The 20,621-nt window shown below is 46.1% G+C and overlaps 1 protein-coding gene across 1 annotated transcript in view; it reads right to left on the bottom strand.

Moving 5' to 3' along the window:
- The window catches only part of tbc1d5 (TBC1 domain family, member 5), a 783,418-nt gene that overhangs the window by 537,893 nt on the left and 224,904 nt on the right, over positions 1 to 20,621 (bottom strand). Inside the window, exon 4 of the mRNA XM_072508754.1 lies at positions 11,204 to 11,276. The gene's annotated coding sequence lies outside the window, so the exon portion shown is untranslated. The remainder of the gene's footprint in view (positions 1 to 11,203; positions 11,277 to 20,621) is intronic.

The raw sequence follows: 20,621 nt of genomic DNA, 5'->3' as shown, positions 1-20,621 counted from the left end.
ATCCTTGTCCACCAGTACTTTAAAACTTACTGAATTGTGGTCACTGTTACCGAAATGCTCCCCTACTGAAACATCTACCACCTGGCCGGGCTCATTCCCCAATACCAGGTCCAGTACCGCCCCTTCCCTAGTTGGACTGTCTACATATTGTTTTAAGAAGCCCTCCTGGATGCTCCTTACAAACTCTGCCCCGTCTAAGCCCCTGGCACTAAGTGAGTCCCAGTCAATATTGGGGAAGTTGAAGTCTCCCATCACCACAACCCTGTTGTTTTTACTCTTTTCCAACAACCTAGAACATTAAAACATTGTTGCAACAGAATTGGCTCGAGAGTTAAAACATACTGAAAAAAGATTCAGTTATCTCAATGGAAAAATAGTATGAGTAAAATCTGAGCATTTTATTCTGATAATTTAGCAAATTCATAGCTAGCAAAGATTCATATGGATGTATTGCTGTAAGAGATGGGGGAGGTGGTGGCATAGCGGTATTATCACTGGACTAGTAAACCAGAGACCCAGGATAATGGTCTGGGGACCCAGATTCAAATCGTGGCACTGCAGATGGTGAAATTTGAATTCAATAAAAATCTGGAATTAAAAGTCTAATCATCACCATAAAACCAATGTTGATTGTGGTTAAAAACCCATCTGGTTCATTAATGTCCTGTAGGGAAGGAAATCTGCCATCCTTACCTGGTCTGGCCTACATGTGACTCCAGACCCACAGCAATGTGGTTGACTCTTAACTGCCCTCTTAAGGGCAATTAGGGATGGGCAATAAATGCTGGCACAGCCTGCGATGCACACATCCCATGAACGAATAAAAAAAGACTGCATCTTCAATTACTTGTTGAGGGCAGCAAAGCAACTCATAAGACAATGGTTTGTGCAGTGGTTGACTCACAAACTATTGTATTATGAGTAGGAATGCTGCTTTGCTGTGCCTCATGAGCTCACTCTGACATTTGCTGCTGAGGAATCCAGTGGGCTGAAAAAATGCTAAATTTGCTGACCTCTACTTTCTCTGACAGTCTTCTAGGTTTCTTGTTTCTGCTTGCCTTGTCCGATGCCCTTGCAAACGGCCAGCCTTCAGCGGTCAGAGCCGCCAACAACCGTCTTCCAATTGTCAGCAACAATGTCCATCATCGTTATATCTCTCTCACAGGTGTCCTATTAGCAAATATAAGGATGTCCAAAAGGTTGCGACCCATTTGTCAATTCACCACATAGAAGGCCTTTGGGTATACGACTGTCATCCATCCAATAGTCGAAAGATGTATAGGTTAGGTGGATTGGCCATGTTAAATTGCCCATCGTGTCCAAATATTAGGGAGGTTACGGGGATAGGGTGGTGGAGTGGGCATAAGTAGGGTGTGCTTTCGGAGATTGGTGCAGACTTGATGGGTCAAATATCCTCCTTCTGCACTGTAGGGACTCTATGATTCTAATAAACATGGTCGAGCAAAGGCAGGTGTTGGTTAATAAAGCATGCGCATCTTGGGCTTTATTGGCAGTTGTTTAGATCACAAGAACAAGTTAAACTTGCTTGGCCACAACTGCATCCAGCTCTGGTGGCTCACTTTAGGAACAAACCTGTTGGACTTTAACCTGGTGTTCTAAGACTTCGTACTGTGCTCACCCCAGTCCAACGCCGGCATCTCCACATCATCACTTTAAGAAGGATGTGAAGCCATTTGAGAGAGGGCAGAAAAGAAACAGGAGAATGGTTCCAGGGATAACTACCAAAAGAAGCAATGGTGACATAAGGAAAAAAAAAATTAGAATCATGGAATCTCTACAGTGCAGAAGGAGGCTATTCAGCCAATCAGGTCTGCATCGACCCTTCGTAAGACCACCCTACGTAGGGCCAATCCCCCGCCCTATTCCTGCAACCCCACCCCAAGGGGCAATTCAGCATGACCAATCCATCAAACACCTGCACATCTTTGGACTGTGGGAAGAAACTGGATCACCTGAAGGAAACCCATGCGAACATGGGGAGAATGTTCAAATTCCACACAGATAGTCACCGGAATCGAACCTGGGTTCCTGGTGCTGTGAGGCAGCAGTATTAATCACTGTGCCACCGTGCCACCCAACAAATTTCCACAACAAATGGTTAGGACCTGGATTGCATTGCCTCAGGTTGTGGTGGAGGCAGTTCAATTGAGGCATTCAAGGACTTTGATTATCTGAAAAGGAAGAATGTGCAGGGCTACAGGGAGAAGGGGTACAGGGTGCATTGCTCCTTCGGAAAGACAGCACAGACACAATGGGCTGAATGGCCTTCTGTGCTGTAAACACCGTGATTTTGTGGCTCAGCAATTATTTTATGCTGAAAGTATTAGCTTGTTCTCGAGTTGGGTGATCTTGTACTGCCAAGAAAGCATCTGAGATCGCAAAGGTGGAACTGTTCAGTCATTTTTCTGCAGCTTTTGGATGCATGTGTTGATTTCAGCATATGGGTGACAGATTGCTGTGGAGCTTAGGTATGCAATGCTAAATTTCCAATGTCTCATTGTCAACGCTGATAGATGGCGATATGGCAACATCCTGAACTATGACATGTGCCTTCATGATGCTGATGGTCAAACCAAGTTCTATACAAGCATGAGAGAGTGACCTTTTGCCCCTGCTGGTGTTTCTCAGTCTGGAATGTTAGTGCACCACCCCCCCCCCTCCCGAAACACTGGGTGAATAGCTCCGCGGTCAAGTGGATACTTGAGAGTTGAAGGCTAAGAGCCTTAGGTAAATCCTAGCAAGGCATCTGGAGTGGATTAGTGACTTAAAATGTAATCTTTCCAGCAACTCTTGCAACCAAGCTGGTGTCTGACGTAGTGTTTTGCATTTCTTTGGACTTAACAGTGGAAGTCCAGAGAGAAACTGACATTTGGTTAGGCCAGTGTCTTATTAATTATGCCCAGGCTTGTGTCCCAGAGGGGGCATTCCAGTTTTGTTGCAGAGCATTAACACTGCATGGAGGACAGGCCTGTGCAGGAGTGATAGGTCCAACTCGATTAATATAGAGAATGGGTGCTACAGACTGTCTCCGGTGTGAGGGACGATCATGCCCCATTGGTCAGCCATTGGGCAGCCTTCAGAGGGAGAGAGATTTGATTTTTTTTAAAATTTGATTTATTGTCACATGTACCAAAGTACAGTGAAAAGTATTTTTCTGCGGCCGAGGGAACGTACACAGTTCGGACATAGTAGACAAAGAGAATAATCGACAGAGTACATTGACAAATGGTACATCGACAAACAGTGATTGGTTACAGTGCAGAATTAGGGGTCAAACAAAGCAAATAAATGAGCAAGAGCAGCATAGAGCGTTGTGAATAGTGTTCTTACAGGGAACAGGTCAGTCTAAGGGGGAGTCGTTGAGGAGTCTTGTAGCTGTGGGGAAGAAGCTGTTCCTATGTCTGGATGTGCAGGTCTTCAGACTTCTGTACTTTCTGCCTGATGGAACGGTCTGGAAGAAGGCAATGCCTAGGTGGGAGGGGTCTCTGGTAATGCTGTCTGCCTTCCTGAGGCAGCGGGAGGTGTATACAGAATCAATGTGGGGGTGGCAAGTTTGTGTGATGCGCTGGGTTGAGTTCACCACACTCTGCAGTTTCTTGCGATCTTGGGCCAAGCAGTTGCCATACCAGGCTGTGATACAGCCGGATAGGATGCTCTCTATGGCACATCTGTAGAAGTTTGTGAGAATCGATGCAGACATGCCAAATTTCTTTACCTTCCGTAGGAAGTACAGACGTTGTTGGGCTTTTTTGACTGTTGCATCAACGTGAGTGGACCAGGACAGACTGTTGATGATGGTGACCCCCAGGAATTTAAAGCTATCGACCATCTCCACTTCGGAGCCATTGATACAGACTGAAGTGTGTGTCGTGCTACGCTTCCTGAAGTCGATGATCAGTTCCGTGGTCTTTCCGACATTCAGAGAGAGGTTGTTTTCGGTACACCATGCAACCAGCTTATCTCCCTCCTGTAGTCTGATTCATCGCTGTTTGAGATATGGCCCACCACAGTTGTATCATCCACAAACTTATAGATTGAGTTGGAGTTAAATCTTGCCACACAGTCATGTGTGTATAGGGAGTACAGTAGAGGACTGAGCACACATCTTTGCGGGGCCCCGGTGTTGAGGACTATTGTGGAGGGGGTGCTGTTGCCTATTATGACAGATTGCGGTCTGTTGGTGAGGAAGTCAAGGATCCAGCTGCACAGGGAGGGGTCAAGTCCAAGATTGCAGAGTTTGGTTATTAGTCTTGTCGGATAATGGTGTTGAAGGCGGAGCTGTAGTCGAGGAACAGCAGTGTTACATAGGTGTCCTTGTTGTCGAGGTGTTTGAGTGTTGATTGTAGAGCCAGGGAGATAGCATCTGCTGTGGACCGGTTGCGATGATCGGCAAACTGCAATGGATCGAGATCGTCTGGGAGGCTGGCAGTGATCCGTCTCACGACTAGCCGCTCAAAGCATTTCATGATAACAGATGTCAGGGCCACCGGTTGGTAGTCATTGAGGCAGGCTACCTTGTCTTCTTTGGTGCTGGTATTATGGTGGTCTTCTTGAAGGAGGTGGGGACCTCAGAGTGGAAGAGTGAGGTGTTGAAGATATCTGCGAATACTCGCCAGCTGGTTTGCGCAGGCTCCGAGTGCTCGCACAGGGACTCCGTCGAGTTTGTCGCTTTCCACGGATGTATTTTCAAGAAGGCAGCTCTTACCTCTGAGGCTGCAATAGTGGGTATGGGTGTGCCCAGGGCTGTTGGAGCGGGTGGCACTGATGTTGCATTGGCTGACTGCTTAAAGTGGGCATAGGACTTTTGTTTTGCGTTTCTTTGAAACTTTAGCCTGTGGCTGAACAGGATCTAGTTTCCATGTGTCACCATGAGGAGATACAGTTGACAACTGCTGATGGAGAAGCTATTTAGTGGCAGGGAGTGGCCTGTACATTTGCCTCTCTTTCACATTGCTGCGAGCAAGTGATGGAGGCTGTGAAAATTGCTTGCCCTATGCTTTAACCAGTCACACAAACAAGCTTCATGAAATAGCTTCCACATTTCTCAGGATTGAAATCTTGATCTGCACAGGTCAAGAACATCAGAAATTTACAGACTGTATGAATAGAAGATAGAAAAAGGTCAAGATAACAGCACTGCAAAGCCATCACAGCTTCTTCTTAAAATTTTAATTTCAAAACAAAGCCAGCATTTTATTCCATTTCAAACAGAAGAATGTTTTACAAATAGATGAATTCCTTAGTTGAAGTACTTTAACTCAATAAACCTACATAAATGTTTCTAAAGAACCCTGACATAAGCAGAATATTCAAATTTTTATTGAAGGGTATGAAAGTGTCTGAATCAGCCCAAGGTAATTGCATCAAAATGCCATTATGACTTGATAATCCAACTACTGTACATCTGTTACAGGGAAAAATCATTTAGCAAAGCTATTGATGGCATACATCATTTTTATGCTGAAAAACATTGCTATATTACTATTTTGGACTTACGCAAAGTTTTTTTGAACAAATGAAATTTCCTACAATACAAGGAGTCATGAACCTTCTTTTAAATAATCAGTTCAAACAGCATAAAACCTTGTCCAGGTACGACTGTGCTGGAGTGCTTCACATAAATTTGTAGGAAGACATAAACCAATCTATATCTGACAACAAATATACAATGAATTAAAAATGCAATGGTGGGTGGGGGGGCGGAAAGAGGAGAAAAGAGTGGCATGAAACAATCAGGCTGTCAAGAAATAAACAAGCAGTAGAGCAGAAATGGACAGACAGAAAACAAATAATGACATGGTAAAAAGCAAAAGTTGACAATTGCACAAAGAAAATTACATGGTTGGAAGGATAAAATATTTCATTGAAACACAAGAGGGCAATATCTGAAAACAGAATAAATTTTACATTGACTAATTTCCCAGCAATCATATTTTTGTGGAACTTCCGACGGCAGCAAGTAGGTGGAAGTCGCACGTTGGGTAGCTTCTGCTCGAGGCTCTGGTTTTGAGTGTAATGCCCGGTTCCAGGGCAGTTTTTGAATAAGTTGATGCAGGAAGGCATAAGGAAAGTAGGGAATGTCTAAGACCAAGAAAAAAGCTGCTGGGAAGAAGGGGCGAGCGAACAGGTCAGCCCGGCAGCAGGAAAGATGGTGGAGCCTGGATCCTGGGTGGGGCCACGCCCTTCACAGTGGGGACTCTGACTGAGGTGATGGCTGGAGAATGTGAGAGGCAGTTCATCAAGCACATGGAGGTAATGCGAAAGGAGATGATGGCTGTGATGAAGGAGTGGGTGGAGGAGGCGATGGCCCCGGAGGAGGCAATGGTCCCGGTGAAGACAGAAATGTTGAAGACATCGGCCGAGGTATGGGAGCAAGGAGAGAAGTTGAAGTGGGTGGAGGAAGCTCTGTCGCAACATTGTGACCAGTTCACCTCGATGGGTGAGGAGCTGCGGAGGATAGTGGAGGCCAACAAAGAACTCAGCGCCAAGATGGAGGACCTGGAGAATAGGTTGAGGTGGCAGAATTAACGAATTGTGGGCTTGCCTGAGGGACTGGCGGATCCGAGGCCGACTGAGTACTTTGCGAAGATGTTGGCGGAGATGCTGCGGGACGGGGAAGAACCCTCGGGGTACAAGCTGGGTAGAGCTCATTGGTCGCTCAGGACAAAGCCGAAAGCAAACGAGCCGCCAAGGGCGGTCATAATTTGCTTCCACAGTTCCATGTTAAGGAAAAGGTCCTGAGTTGGATGAAGCATCGGCAGGAGGTGAAGTGGGAAGGAGCTGGTATTTGTACATACCAGGACTTAACTGTGGAGTTGGCGGGCGGTGTTCGGTTTGATGAAGGCGGTATTCTACAGCAACGATGGGAGGTTCATCATGGTCTACCCAGCGAAGCTGAGGGTGACCTATAACTCAAGGGATTTCTACTTTGAGATGGTGGAGGTGTTTGTGACGGCCGAAGGACTGGGGTTGAAATGAGAAATGGGATTGAGATTTAGCTTCAGACTGAGAGGAGGGGGGTTAAATGTTGTGTGTACAGCCTTTATTTCTGGTTTCAGGTGGTTTACTTGTTTTGTATTTGTGGAGGGAAACAGTTGGGTTGGTTAATGGGAAAGGGTAGTTTACCCTTGCTGTGGGTTACAGTGGGTATGAATATATTGGGCTTGGGCATTAAGGTGGTTTTCTGGGGCGCATTTTTTTTTACACTGGTTGTATTTGCTGGTCTTTGTTTTCAGGGACTGGGTCATGGGGGAGGGGATTGGGGGGGAGGGGGTCCTAGGCAGGGGCCTCCACACTTGCAAGCGAAGGTTGGCTAGTTAACAGGAGTGTGGTGGGGAGGGGACGCAGTCATTGGAACCTGGTCAAACAGGTTTTGATGGGCTTGGGTGGTGTGAAAGGTGGGGGGATGGGATTGATACTGGAGCGGCGTTTTCAAGAGAAAGTGGATGGGAGATTCTGGGAGGGGGATGAGGGGGTCGATGGCAACAAAGGAGTGGGGCCGGGGTTATGATGATGACGGATAGGAGGGACGGGGGAGATGAGGTCAGAATAGTAACGTGGAACGTGAGGTAGTTGGGGGGGGGGGCAGTGAAAAGATAGAGGATCTTTACACATTTAAAGAGCCTAAAGGCCGACGTGGTGATGCTGCAGGAGACCCATCTGAGGGTGAAAGATCAGGTGAGGCTTAGGAAAGGCTGGGTGAGTCAGGTTTTCCATTTGAGGTTCGATGGTAGGGCTCGGGGGCTGGTGATATTGGCGGGCAAAATAGTGAGGTTTCAGATAGAGCAGGTGGTGACGGACCAGAGGGGCAGATACGTGATAGTAACAGGGGCGTTGGAAGAGAGGTTGGTGGCGCTGGCGAGCATATATGGCCCCAACTGGGATGATGCGGGATTTGTGAAGAGGGTGCTGGGTGCCATTCCGGATTTGGATACCCACAAGTTAATAGTGGGTGGGGGGTATTGAAATATGGTGTAAGAGCCGATGGTGGATAGGTTTCAGCCACGCTCGCTGGCCCAGTCAGCAGGAGCGAAGGCACTGGCTGGACTCATGAGAGCAATGGGAGGAGTGGACCCGTGGAGGTTCTTGCAGTCGAGGAATGGGAGTATTCATTTTTTTCCCCGGTACATAAAGTGCACTCGAGAATAAACATTTTCATAGTGGGGATGGTGTTATTGGCTGGGGTCAGGAGGTCAGAGTATTTAGCGATATTGATTTTGGACCATGCGCTGCATTGTGTGGATGTGGTTTTGGAGAAGGGGTTGGCTCAGAGGCCAGGGTGGAGAATGGACGTGGGGTTGTTAGGAGACTGGAGATTTTGCGATAAGATCAGGAAGGCGATCAAGGAATATGTGGGGTTTAATTGCACGGGAAAGTTTTGCAGTCGGTGGTTTGCGAGGCTCTGAAGGCATAGTGAGGGGGGAGGCAATATCGCTCAAGGCTAAGTTGGACAAGGAGAGAGAGGAGTGCCAGAAATTGATAGAGAAGATCCTGGAGGTGGATGGGAGGTACGCAGAGGACCCAGACCCGGCCCTCTTGGCCAAGAGGAAGGAGCCTCAGGTGAAGTTCGATTAGTTGTCCACAGTGAAAGCGGTGCATCAGTTGAGAAGGGTGAGGGGGCCGGTTTATGAGCACAGGGAGAAGGCAGGGCGTATGTTGGCCAGCCAGCTCCAGAGGGAAGCGGCTGTGAGGGAGATAGTTCAGGTGCGGGATAAGATGGGGGAAACTGGTGATGACCCTGGAGCAGATCAATGAAGTATTTGAAGAGTTGTATAAGACATTATATAGGTCAGAGCCACCAGGGGTGGAGAGAAGCAAGAGATTAGTGCGTTCCTGGACGGATTGGGGTACCCAAGGTTGGGTGAAGAGGGTAGGGCAGGCTTGAAGGGGCCGGTGGGGGTAAAGAGGTACAGGAATCAATTGGGAGGATGAAGGAAGGGAAGGTGGCAGGACCGGATGGGTTCCCCGTTGAATTCTATAAGAAACTTAAGGATAAGCTGGCGCCACTGACAGTGAGAATGTTCGAGGATGCGATAGGCAGGGGTGTCTTGCCACAGGCATTGGGGAAGGCTTTGATTTCCCTGCTACTAAAGAAGGATAAGGACCCAGTGGAGTATAGGCCCAAATCCTTTCTGAATGTAGATGCCAACATATTGGCAAAGGCTTTTGCGGCAAGGCTGGAGGGATGACTCCTGAAGATGACTTAAGGAAAAATGGGAGGAGGAGCTGGGTGGGGTGGGGTGATGGAAGAGGGACTGTGGTGTGAGGTGCTGCGGAGGGTAAATGCCTCAACCTCGTGAGAGAGGCTGGATTTGATACAGTTGAAAGTCATGCATAGGGCGCACCTGATCAAATCGAGGATGAGCCGGCTATTTGAGGGGGTGGAGGATGTCCATGAGCGATGTGGGAGGAGCCCCACAAACCACATTCATATGTTCTGGTCCTGCTCGAAGCTGGAAAGTTTTTGGCAGGAGGTATTTACCACAACCTCGGGAGTCTTGCATATGGATGTGGCGCCCGCTCCCTTAGAAACCATTTTTGGGGTGTCGCATCGGCCCGAGCCGCAGGCGGGGGCAGATGTTTTCGCCTTCACTCACTGATCGCTTGTTGGGGTGGAGGCCAGCGTCTCCACCCTGTGGCTTGGTGTGGCAGGGGGGACCTGCTGGAGTTTTTCACCCTGGAGAAGGTGAAGTTTGAGCTGATGGAGGTGTTATGGGCCAGGGTTTAGAGAACCCCAAAGTGTATCATGGAGTTCACCCGACCCACAACTTTTAATAGATTGTGGTATGGGGAGCACACGGCCCACTCTACAGGTATGGTACAGCAGAAATGGAAAAGTATTTTTTAAAGCAAAACAATGTTTATTCTATGAACTCAAGTTAACCTTTTTAAAACATATAGTGAACATCTCATCAACCATTAATTCAAATACAACCCCCAAAGAATACAACACTAAGTAATCCTTTAAGCTTTCCTTTAAACATCCATAGGACTTAAAACACCTTTTACCGGAAGCACATCAGGTTAAAGTCACTACTGTTATTAGTTTTAACTCACCAGGATCGATTTACAGAGAGAGACTCGAATACACCTTCTGGCTGTGACTGCAGCTATCCAGCTCTGAAAACGAAACTAAAACACACCCTGCAGCAAACAACCTAAAACAAAAGTAAAAAGCTGACAGACAGCCAAGCTCCATCCACTCTCTGACATCACTGCAGTAATAAACACCAATTTCTTAATCTGAATCTGTATCACTACAGATACTTATATACACACCCATTTATAAACACCCATTTCTCAAATGTACTCTCACATGACAGGGGAGAAGGAGGGGTTCTACGATTCTTGGGGTTCGTTTATTATGCACTTTCGGGAGTCATTGCCGTTGAATTGGGGTGGGGCACTGTTTTCTTTTTTATATTGATGGGCTTATTTTGTTCGGGACTTGTGGGAGAAACCGGAGCGCCCGGAGGAAACCAGAGCATCCGGAGGAAATCCACACAGACACGGGGAGAACGTGCAGACTCCACACAGACAGTGACCCAAGCCGGGAATCGAACCTGGGACCCTGGAAATGTGAAGCAACAGTGCTGCCCACTGTGCTACCGTGCCGCCATATCCCACCAATGGCAGAAAACATTAAAACAGAACAAAAACAGAGAATAAAATTGAATGGAAAACCAGAAGAGAAGAGAAAGGGAGGGAAGAGAAGGAAAGGAGGAAAGCAAACCAAAAAGCAAAATAAAATGTGGATACTGGCAACAGGAAATAAAAATACAAAATGCTGGAAACACTCAAGCCATCAGAATAAACCTGTGCAGAGCGAAAAGGAGTTAATGTTTGAGGTTAATGATTACAGGTAAACAGCTTTAATGCTTGTGCAGATCCATGGAAAAGGGGGCAGAAAAATAACAAAGACAACAGAGTGGAGGGCAGGAATAATTAAAGGACGAAAGGAGGTGACAATGAGACGAAGTGTCAAATCAAAAGATGGCTTTAGCAATGGTGTGAATGACTGTGACTGAACAGCAGAGATCGAGGAAAAAGACAGAAGCGCAAAGGAGGAGCAGAAACACATAAATAAGAATGTAAAATCTGATTTCTGACAGCGCACTGATGAATTTAAATAATCCTCACTTTGAGAAAAATAAACAGTTTAATAAATATAAGAGAAACTTACCCACAGTGCCACCTAAAGACAAAGATGGTAATGGCAATTTAGTAAGTAGCTGTACCGCCAAGTGCTGGGTGACCTGAAAAATTAGGAAGGGTAAATTTAACATAATTTTTAAATAATCAGGCATAATCAAGGCATTACAAAATCTTGACATGGATGGTGCGACAAATAGGAACTTGTAATACCTTTAAACACAGAACATACAGTGCAGAAGGAGGCCATTCGGCCCATCGAGTCTGCACCGACCCACTTAAGCCCTCACTTCCACCCTATCCACGCAACCCCAATAACCCCTCCTAACCTTTTTGGTCACTAAGGGCAATTTATCATGACCAATCCGCCTAAACTGCACGTCTTTGGACTGTGGGAGGAAAACGAAGCACCCGGAGGAAACCCACGCAGACACGGGGAGAACATGCAGACTCCGCACAGACAGTGACCCAGCGGGGAATCGAACCTGGGACCCTGGCGCTGTGAAGCCACAGTGCTATCCACTTGTGCTCCGTGCTAACAGGCGAATTATCAGACAAAACGTAATAAGGATCACATAAAGTGATATTAGGATAAGTGAAAGATGTAGGCTTCAAGGAGGGTTTTTCAAACTCAGAGTTGCGACCTGCAGGTTCCCGATCTTGGGAGGCATCCAACGGCCACGACCGGCTTTTAAAAATGCCAGCCGCGGTTGGCTTTAGAATACCAGCTAGACTGTACCCCCTCAGGTGGATCTGGCAGTGTACATGCCTGAAACCCAGCGGGGCAGACCACCACCTCCGGACATCAGCACGCTGTCCCAGGACCAAATTCTTTTTTAAAAACAATGGAGTCTTCCTGCCAGAAGCGGCGGCAGAGAGCAGGTCATGCGCCCTTGTGTACACTGACATCACGCGCCCTGTATATCCATGCTTTGGGTGCATAATCACAGAGGAGAGATTCCTCCATTTTGTAGCTGCTTTCAAGCAAGGCAACAGGACTGTGAAGAGCTGAAGATGGATCATTTCAAAATAAGAAAGAGAGGGCCAGAGACACAAACACATCCAGCATCTCACAACAAAATCTGCTGGACAGCACTGCTCAGGAGAGTCCACGGCAGGACAAAGCAGTGCTGGTGAGGGGTTCAGGACCTCTTAAGGACCCATTAAGAAGAAGCTGAAATCAAGAATAACGCAGTATAAAAGATGATTTCTTGAGCTTTGGTTTTATTAAAATGTCAATGCAAATCAGGATACAAAGCCCGAGTGTTATATGCAGGGAAGTACTGGCAAATGGAAGTTTAATACCCTCAAAAAGTCAAAGGCATTTGAAGACTAAGCAGGGCGAGTTCAAGGACAAACCACTTGATTTTGTTCAAAGGATGCAGCAAGAACTTAAATCGTCAGCTGAAGTCCTCAGCAGAAAAGTAAAATTGAATGACAAAGCAAGTGAGATCATGAGGCCCAAGCAGGCTCACCTGCACATTAAAGGTAAGAAATAATGGTGGGTCACGAAGGTCGGTCGACGTGGGTCTCAAAGGCTGGTCGAACTGGATTCCGGGAAAAAAAGTTTGAAAACCACTAGCTTACATTTGGAGAGACAGGAAGGCTTAGGGAGATAATTCCTGAGCTTAGTGACTGGGTAGTTGAAGACATAGCAACCAATGATGGAACAATTAAAATCAGGAATGCACAAGAGGCCAGAATTGGAATTTGAAAACAAGAGTGTGAATTTTAAAATCGAGGTGTGGCGATGCTGGACCAGGAACCAATGTAGGCCAGTGAGCAGAACGGGACTTGGTGAAATTAGGGTTTAGGTGGCAGAGCTTTGGGTGAGCACAAGTTTAGAGAATGGAAGAAGGGATGACAACCAGGAGAACACTGAAGCAGACAGGAGGTAATACAAATATGAATGAGGAGCTCAGCAACAAGAAGTGTGTCCAACATTGAATATCATACAAAGTACTTCTGCTGTACATTTTCCATCACACTTTAGGTATCACACAGCAGACATCAAACTTTTATAAGAAAAAAACTTACATTTATATTGTACCTTTCATGACATCAGGAAGTCTCAAAGTACTTTACAGCCAATGAAACATTTTTGAAGTATAGATAGACCCTCTTGTAATGCAGGAAACGCGGTAGCCAATGAGCACACAGTAAGTTCCCAGAAGCAGCAATGTGATCACGATCAGCATATCTGTTTTTAACAATGTTGATTGAGGGATAATATTGGCCAGGTGCCAATGGAGAACTCCGCTACTCTTCTTTGACATTGAGCCATGAATGTTCATACACATTCAGCTAAGAATGCAGATGGAGGCCTAGGTTTACCATTTCATCCAAAATGCATGGCATTTTCTAGCAGTGCAGCATTCCCTCAGTACTGCACTGGAATATCAGCCTTGATCTTTGTGTTCAAGTACATGGAGTGGAATTTGAACTTACAATTTTCTGACTCTCAGGCAAGAGTGATACCAACTGAGACACGACTGAAAGCATGTACATTCTGCACCAAACAGAAGAAGTACTGCATTTATATAGTGCCATTGATGACCCCCAGATGTCTCCAGCAGCCAATGAAGCATAATCCCTGTTGAGATTTAGGAAACATGGAAACAAAATTGTACACAAAAAAATCCCACAATCTGTAAAGTGATAACAACCAGTAGTCCTTGTGATCTTGAATGAGAGCTCTTCACCAAAATAGTTCTTCAAACTAGTGTCACAGGATCATTTACATCCACCTGAGTGACATATCCCCAAAGTCATAATTTCAGCTCAGGAGCTTCAACAAGGGTGCAACCTACTTTGCTGCCCACAACGAGTAAGATTGGCCATTCACAGAACATGGCCAAGACCTATGCATCAATGGAGAATTGTGGACAAAGTAAGCGCAGTAAAATCTTAAGCAATTTTCTTTTCCATGAAAAGCATGGTAAAAGCAAAGACCCTTCTGTAGAAGGATCATTTAGACCCGAAACGTTAACAATGTTTCACCCAACAGATACTGCTAGATGTGGTGAGTTTAGCCAGCATTTTCTGTTTAAAACGCAACTTATTTGTGATAAAATTTAAAAGCAAGAATTATGTATACTTGCATATGAACAGTAAGTACAGTAAAATAAAGAAACAGCCAAGGAGAAAACTGGTAAGTGGGAAATGATTCAGGTGGGAATGGTTCAACCAAGTCTTCAGATTTTTAAATATATTCAAATGGTTTGACCAGGTGCACTTTTTTCAGTTAAATTGGTCATGGAAATTAAAACTACGAGAACAATATCATTCATTCATAACTGTCAACCTCTGGAAACACTATTATTTATGTTTGATGGGAGATTTTGTTCTATAATTATAAGGATTTATATAGCTGATTTTTTAACTAATTCAATAAGAAAGCTGCAAATCAGTTTATGCCATAAGACCATAGAAGCAGAACTAGGCCATTTGGCCCATCGAGCCTACACCGCTATTCAATCATGGCTGATATGCTTCTCATCCCCTTCCTCCCGCCTTCTCCCCATAACCCTCGATTCCCTTATTAATCAAGAACCTATCTGTCTATGTCTTAAAGACACCCAGTGACTTGGCCTCCACAGACTCCTGTGGCAATGAGTTCCACAGATCCTAAATTTATATTCCTTAGCCTTCATTGCTAAAACCTGAATCCTAAACTGAGGAGGCAAAAATGACAATTTGATATCCTAAGAAAACATTATTTTATTGCCAAAACAGATGTAACAACTTTTATTCCCAAATCCCCTCACAGAATTAAGCTCCTCGTCCCAAGAACAGTAGCTTTGTATCAATGAAAGCTCAGATTCACTGTAAGGATCACATGGGGCATGAAAGTCTGTGAAATGATAATCAGAGTCAAATTGCCACTCTGTTCCTAGTTTCCAACCACAATATCAAAGCAATCCTCTCTCGCCGGCCTACCAAGCCAAGCAAGAACCATGTGGGACCTTCAGTCAAGGCTGCACAGTCGAAAATAAAGTGACCAGGCCCCTTTTTTCACAGCACTAGCTGCCATAAATCAGTTTAAAGGCCCAACCACATTAAAGCCAGGTTTGTACGGTAAGTGGGTAGGATTGGGGCAGGATCAGGAAGGAGTGCAAGGGAGGTGGCATAATCAGGGGAGTGTGAAGATGGGGGATGATTAGTCAGGGGATCCTGCAGCAGGTTGGGGTTGGTATCGGGGATCCCTTTTTTTTTTCTGGGTAACTATTGATGGAAGACAGTCAGAGCCAGCCGAAGTTTGCATTATTAATTGCATTTTTTGATGGTTCCCAGTGCAGGGCAATTGCCCATCGGAGGTTTGAAACTTCCCAGGCAATTTCCATGAATCCTTATCAGAGATCCTCCGGTGGGAGAGGTGGGTTCCTCACTGCATCTTTGGGGTATCCACCAGATACACTGCCCCAGAGCTCGGAAGTAACGGGCCATGATCTCCTCAAAAACAATGTTGTAAGGCCAATTTTAAATTCTCAGCACTCATCTTAATTTCAAACAGATTTGCTTTTGATTTGATTTGATTTATTGTCACATGTACCGAAGAACAGTGAAAAGTATTTTTCTGCGGCCGAGGAACATACACAGTACGTACATAGTAGACACAAGAATAATCATCAGGGAACGTTGACAAATGGTACATCGACAAACAGTGATTGCTTACAGTGCGGAACAAGGGGCCAAACAAAGCAAATACATGAGCAAACAAAGCAAATAAATGAGCAATACAGATAAATGTGCATACACAGGTTCGAATAACTGACTACACAATGTTATTCAAAGCCACAGAAATATTGCGTTCATAACCACAAGAAAACGAGGACGTGTTCATAAAATATTTATAATCCATCAGTAGTTCTCCTGTGCACAATGGTGTTTCCCAGGGGTCAGTCTTAGGACCCCTGTTCTTTTCGATATAGAGGGCATAACGTTCGAGTTTCAGATGGCACAAAACTCAAATGTAATAGGCAATGGGGATAGTCAACTTCAAGAGGATAAAGACAGACTGGTGAAATTGAACAGACTCATGGCAGATTAAACACAGAAGTACAAACAGGGTGCACTTTTAGTAAATTAAAGTTCAGTGACTTTCCATGACTTATCCATGTTTTTTTTAAAATTTAGAGTGCCCAATTCATTTTTTTCCAATTAAGGGGTAATTTAGCATGGCCAATCCACTTACCCTGCACATCCTTGGGTTGTGGGGATGAGACCCACGCAGCTACTAGGAGAATGTGCAAACTCCACACAGACAGTGACCATGACTTACCCATGATGAACAATAAATTGTCAGTGGGTCTTACCCACAAGATCAGAGCAAGTAGTTCTCGAATGCTGACATGCAGCATGATTTTCAACACCCTCTCCTCCACTTAAGTGTTTATTCCTGCTCTGCCTTACCTCGCTTATCATGCTCCGGCTCTGAAAAAAGTACCTGCTGAGTCCTCCATCTCCGTAACAAAAATCTGCAACCGATGCTAACAAATACACCTCACATAGGCAAGCAAGAGAGGGGGGCCTGGAAAATTTAGCGAGTGGGAAGTAGACATCGAAAGACATTAGAAAATCATCGGAAAAGTATGGAATTCCATCCAAAGTCAGTAAAGTTTCATCCCTGCCTTTATAAATTTCCATGACTTTCCAATGACTTGGGTCTTTGTGGAAACTCCCATGGCATTTCCAGGCTCGGGAAAATCATTTACAAATTCTATGACTTTTCCAGGTTTTCCATTCCATTTCCTACATAAAACATTGGTCAGGACATCCAGTAGCGGCATGTAGAAGGTCACACATTAGTCGTTCCTGCCAGGGTACTTGTTTTTTTCGTAGTTTTTGCTGGATCCTAGGGAACTTTGGTGAACAAACTTGGCTCATCTAAAGGTTTACTGAACCAGTCAATAAAATGTCAAAAGTTTCAAAAAAGGCTGGTGGAACTTTGGGAAGTACTTCAAAAAACAAGGGCAGGTGATGATGGAAACCCTCAAAAGTCGATTAAGGAGGCATTTGGTTCGATTCGGGAGAAGGTGCAGGAAATCCTGAAGGCTGTGAAGGAGCAAGGAGAGGTGCGAAGCAGGTGAGGAAAGTTTGTCGGAACACAGCGATCAAATCGCCTCGCTGGAGGCAGAGACCTCGTTGGTGGAGGAAGAGACCTCGTTGGTGGAGGAAGAGAAACAAGATCCTGAAGTAGAAAGTGGATAACCTGGAGAACAAGGTCAAGGAGACAAAACCTCAGAATTGTGGGGTTGCCAGAGGGGATAGAGGACCCGTGTCCCACTGAGTATTTTTCTCCAATGTTTGGGAAGCTGGTGGAGGGGATGGACAGATGTCCCCTCCGGCACCGAATACACCGGCAGAAGCCTTGGGCAAATAGGCCATCACTGGCAGCGGTTGTAAGATTCCACAGCTTCCAAGAGAAGGAGCGGGTCCTGAAGTGGGCTAAATAGAACCGAGACTTGAGATGGGAAGGGAACGCCATCCGGGTATATCAATACGTTGGAGCAGAGCAGGCGAAAAAATGGGCGGCCTTTAATAAGGAGAAGGTAGCGTTATACCAGAGTGGAGTAGGTTCGGGGTGGTGTACCCAGCGAGGCTTCGGGTCACATATGGACCGAAAGACCACTAGTTCGATATGTCAGAGGAGGCGGAGGTATTTGTTAAAGAACATGGTCTCAGACTCAGTTAAAAGGGTTCTGTGGGAACTGCTATGGTTGTTGGTGGGATAGGTTTGTTTGTAATTTTTATATACTGTGTACATTTATTGTTACTCGGGGTTTGCGTATATGTGGGTGGGGGAGAACCAATTTGGGTAGGAGGCAGTGGTTAAGGTAATAGCAATGGGAATACATGGTTCCTAATGGGAATTTGAACATTTCAATGGTGTTGGATTTTGTTTCATATATATATATATTATATATATATAAAACGAGGATGAGCTAGGGAGCTTTTTTTCTTGTCGTTTCTTAATATTCACCCTGAGTAGAGGCTACTTCGCTAGTAGCAAGGTTTTCAGCTAGCAAACGGGAATGTAGTGCGGTGAGGAGCTGCGACCTGTAGGACCTGCTTAGACCTGGTTCGATGTGCCTAGCTCGTTTGTTTGGTGTGAGGGAATGGGGTTGGAGAGGAGGGAGCATTGTTCTCTGGGTGGTGATCAGCAGGTTCAAGGGAGGAGTAGTAGTTGGGGAGAGGGGGATGATGACGGATATTTTTATCTCTGTCAGATGAAGAAATTGCTATATGTGTCAGGATTAGTATAATAAATATGTCTCAAAGTATTGGTTTTTTTTTTAATGCATTTTATTCAAACTTGTATCAAAGTAGGTTACAGCAAATAAACACCCCGGGAAACATTCTTCCCAACAATCAACTATACAGTTTGTACAGACTTTTCTCCTTTTTAGCCCCTCCCCCCCCCCCCCACTTCCCTGCGACGAATAGCTCCTCAAACACGGTCACAAACATCCCCCACCTTTTCTCAAACTCCCCTGATGAGCCCCTTAACTCATACTTTATCTTCTCTAACCGCAGGAAGTCATACAGGTCACCCAACCATGCTGCTACCCCCGGTGGCGATGCCGACCGCCACTCCAGCAAAATTCGTCGCCGTGCAATCAGCGAGGTCAAGGCCAAGACATCAGCCTTCCTCCTCTCTATGAGCTCCAGCTTCTCTTAAACCCCAAATATCGCCACCAAAGGGTCCGGGTCCACTCCCTCCTCCACTATCCTGGCTAAGACAGCGAACACTCCCTCACAGAATCTTTCCAATTTTTCACCTGAAAACATGTGCGCACGATTCGCTGGCCCCCGCCCACACCTCTGACACTTATCTGCTACCCCTTGATAGAACCCACTCATTCTCACCCGAGTCATACGCACCCTGTGCACAACCTTGAACTGTATCAGGCTCATCCTTGCACAAGAGGGGGTCCCGTTTACCCTTCGCAGTGCCTCACTCCATACTCCCCAATTGATCTCCATTCCCAACTCCGCTTCCCATTTCTCCTTGATCTTCACTACCCGCTCGCCTCCCTGCTCCCCCAGCCACTTATATATATCCCCAATTCTTCCCTCCCCTTCCACATCCAGAAGCAGCAGTCGCTCCCGGCAATCTAAGGAAACCCTTCCAGACCTTTTGTGCAAAGTACCTAACCTGTAGATTCCTGAACTCACTATCCTCGGCAGCTCAACCTCTCCCTTAGCTCCTCCAGACTGGCGAACCCTTCTTCCAAATGCAAATCCCTCACCTTGACCAGCCCCACTTCCCTCCACCTCCTGTATACACTATCCAACAGCCCCCCCCCCCCCCCGGCTCAAATCCATGATTCTCGCTCAGCGGCATGAGCACAGACATTCCTTCCACCCTAAAATGACTCCTCAGCTAATTCCATATCTTCACCGTGGACTGCACCACTGGGCTCCCTGAATACCTACTCGGAGCTGTTGGCAATGCTGCTGTCACCACAGCCCTCAAACTAAACCCCTTACAAGATTCCTCCTCAATCCTAACTCAATCTACCCCTTCTCTTTCCCACCACCGCCACACCTTGTCCACATTTGCTGCTCAATAATAATGAAGCAAGTTTGGCAACGCCAACCCCCCCTGCTGCCTCTGCAGCAGGGTCCTCCCCACCCTCGGCATTTTCCTCGCCCATACAAAGTCAGAGATGATTGTGTCCACTTTCCGTATAAAGGCCTTTGGTATAAAGATCGGGAGAGCCTGAAAGATAAACTAGAACCGCGGCAAGATATTCAATTTCACCACTTGGACCCTCACCACCAATGTTAACTGCAGTGTATCCCATCTCTTAAGATCTTCCCTGGCCTCCTTCGCCAGCTTAGTTAAGTTCCAGGACAGACAGAGTTGTCATCTCTGGTTTGTTGCCGGTGCCACGTGATAGCGAGGCTAGGAATAGGGAGAGAGTGCAGTTGAACACGTGGCTGCAGGAATGGTGTAGGAGGGAGGGCTTCAGGTATTTGGATAATTGGAGCGCATTCTGGGGAAGGTGGGACCTGTACAAGCAGGACGGGTTGCATCTGAACCAGAGGGGCAGCAATATCCTGGGAGGGAGGTTTGCTAGTACTCTTCGGGAGGGTTTAAACTAATTTGGCAGGGGAATGGGAACCGGATTTGTAGTCCAGCAACTAAGGTAGCCGATATTCAGGACGCCAAAGCATGTAATGAGGCAGTGGGGAAGGGAACACTGACAAAGGAGAGTATTTGCAGGCATGGAGATGGGTTGAAGTGTGTATACTTCAACGCAAGAAGCATCAGGAATAAGGTGGGTGAGCTTAAGGCATGGATCGGTACTTGGGACTACGATGTGGTGGCCATCACGGAAACTTGGATAGAAGAGGGGCAGAAATGGTTGTTGGAGGTCCCTGGTTATAGATGTTTCAAAAAGATTAGGGAGGGTGGTAAAAGAGGTGGGGGGGTGGCATTA

Source organism: Scyliorhinus torazame, chromosome 6 (genome assembly GCF_047496885.1).
Source record: "Scyliorhinus torazame isolate Kashiwa2021f chromosome 6, sScyTor2.1, whole genome shotgun sequence".
Lineage (NCBI taxonomy): Eukaryota > Metazoa > Chordata > Chondrichthyes > Carcharhiniformes > Scyliorhinidae > Scyliorhinus > Scyliorhinus torazame.
This window is presented reverse-complemented; position numbering and strand designations above follow the sequence as displayed.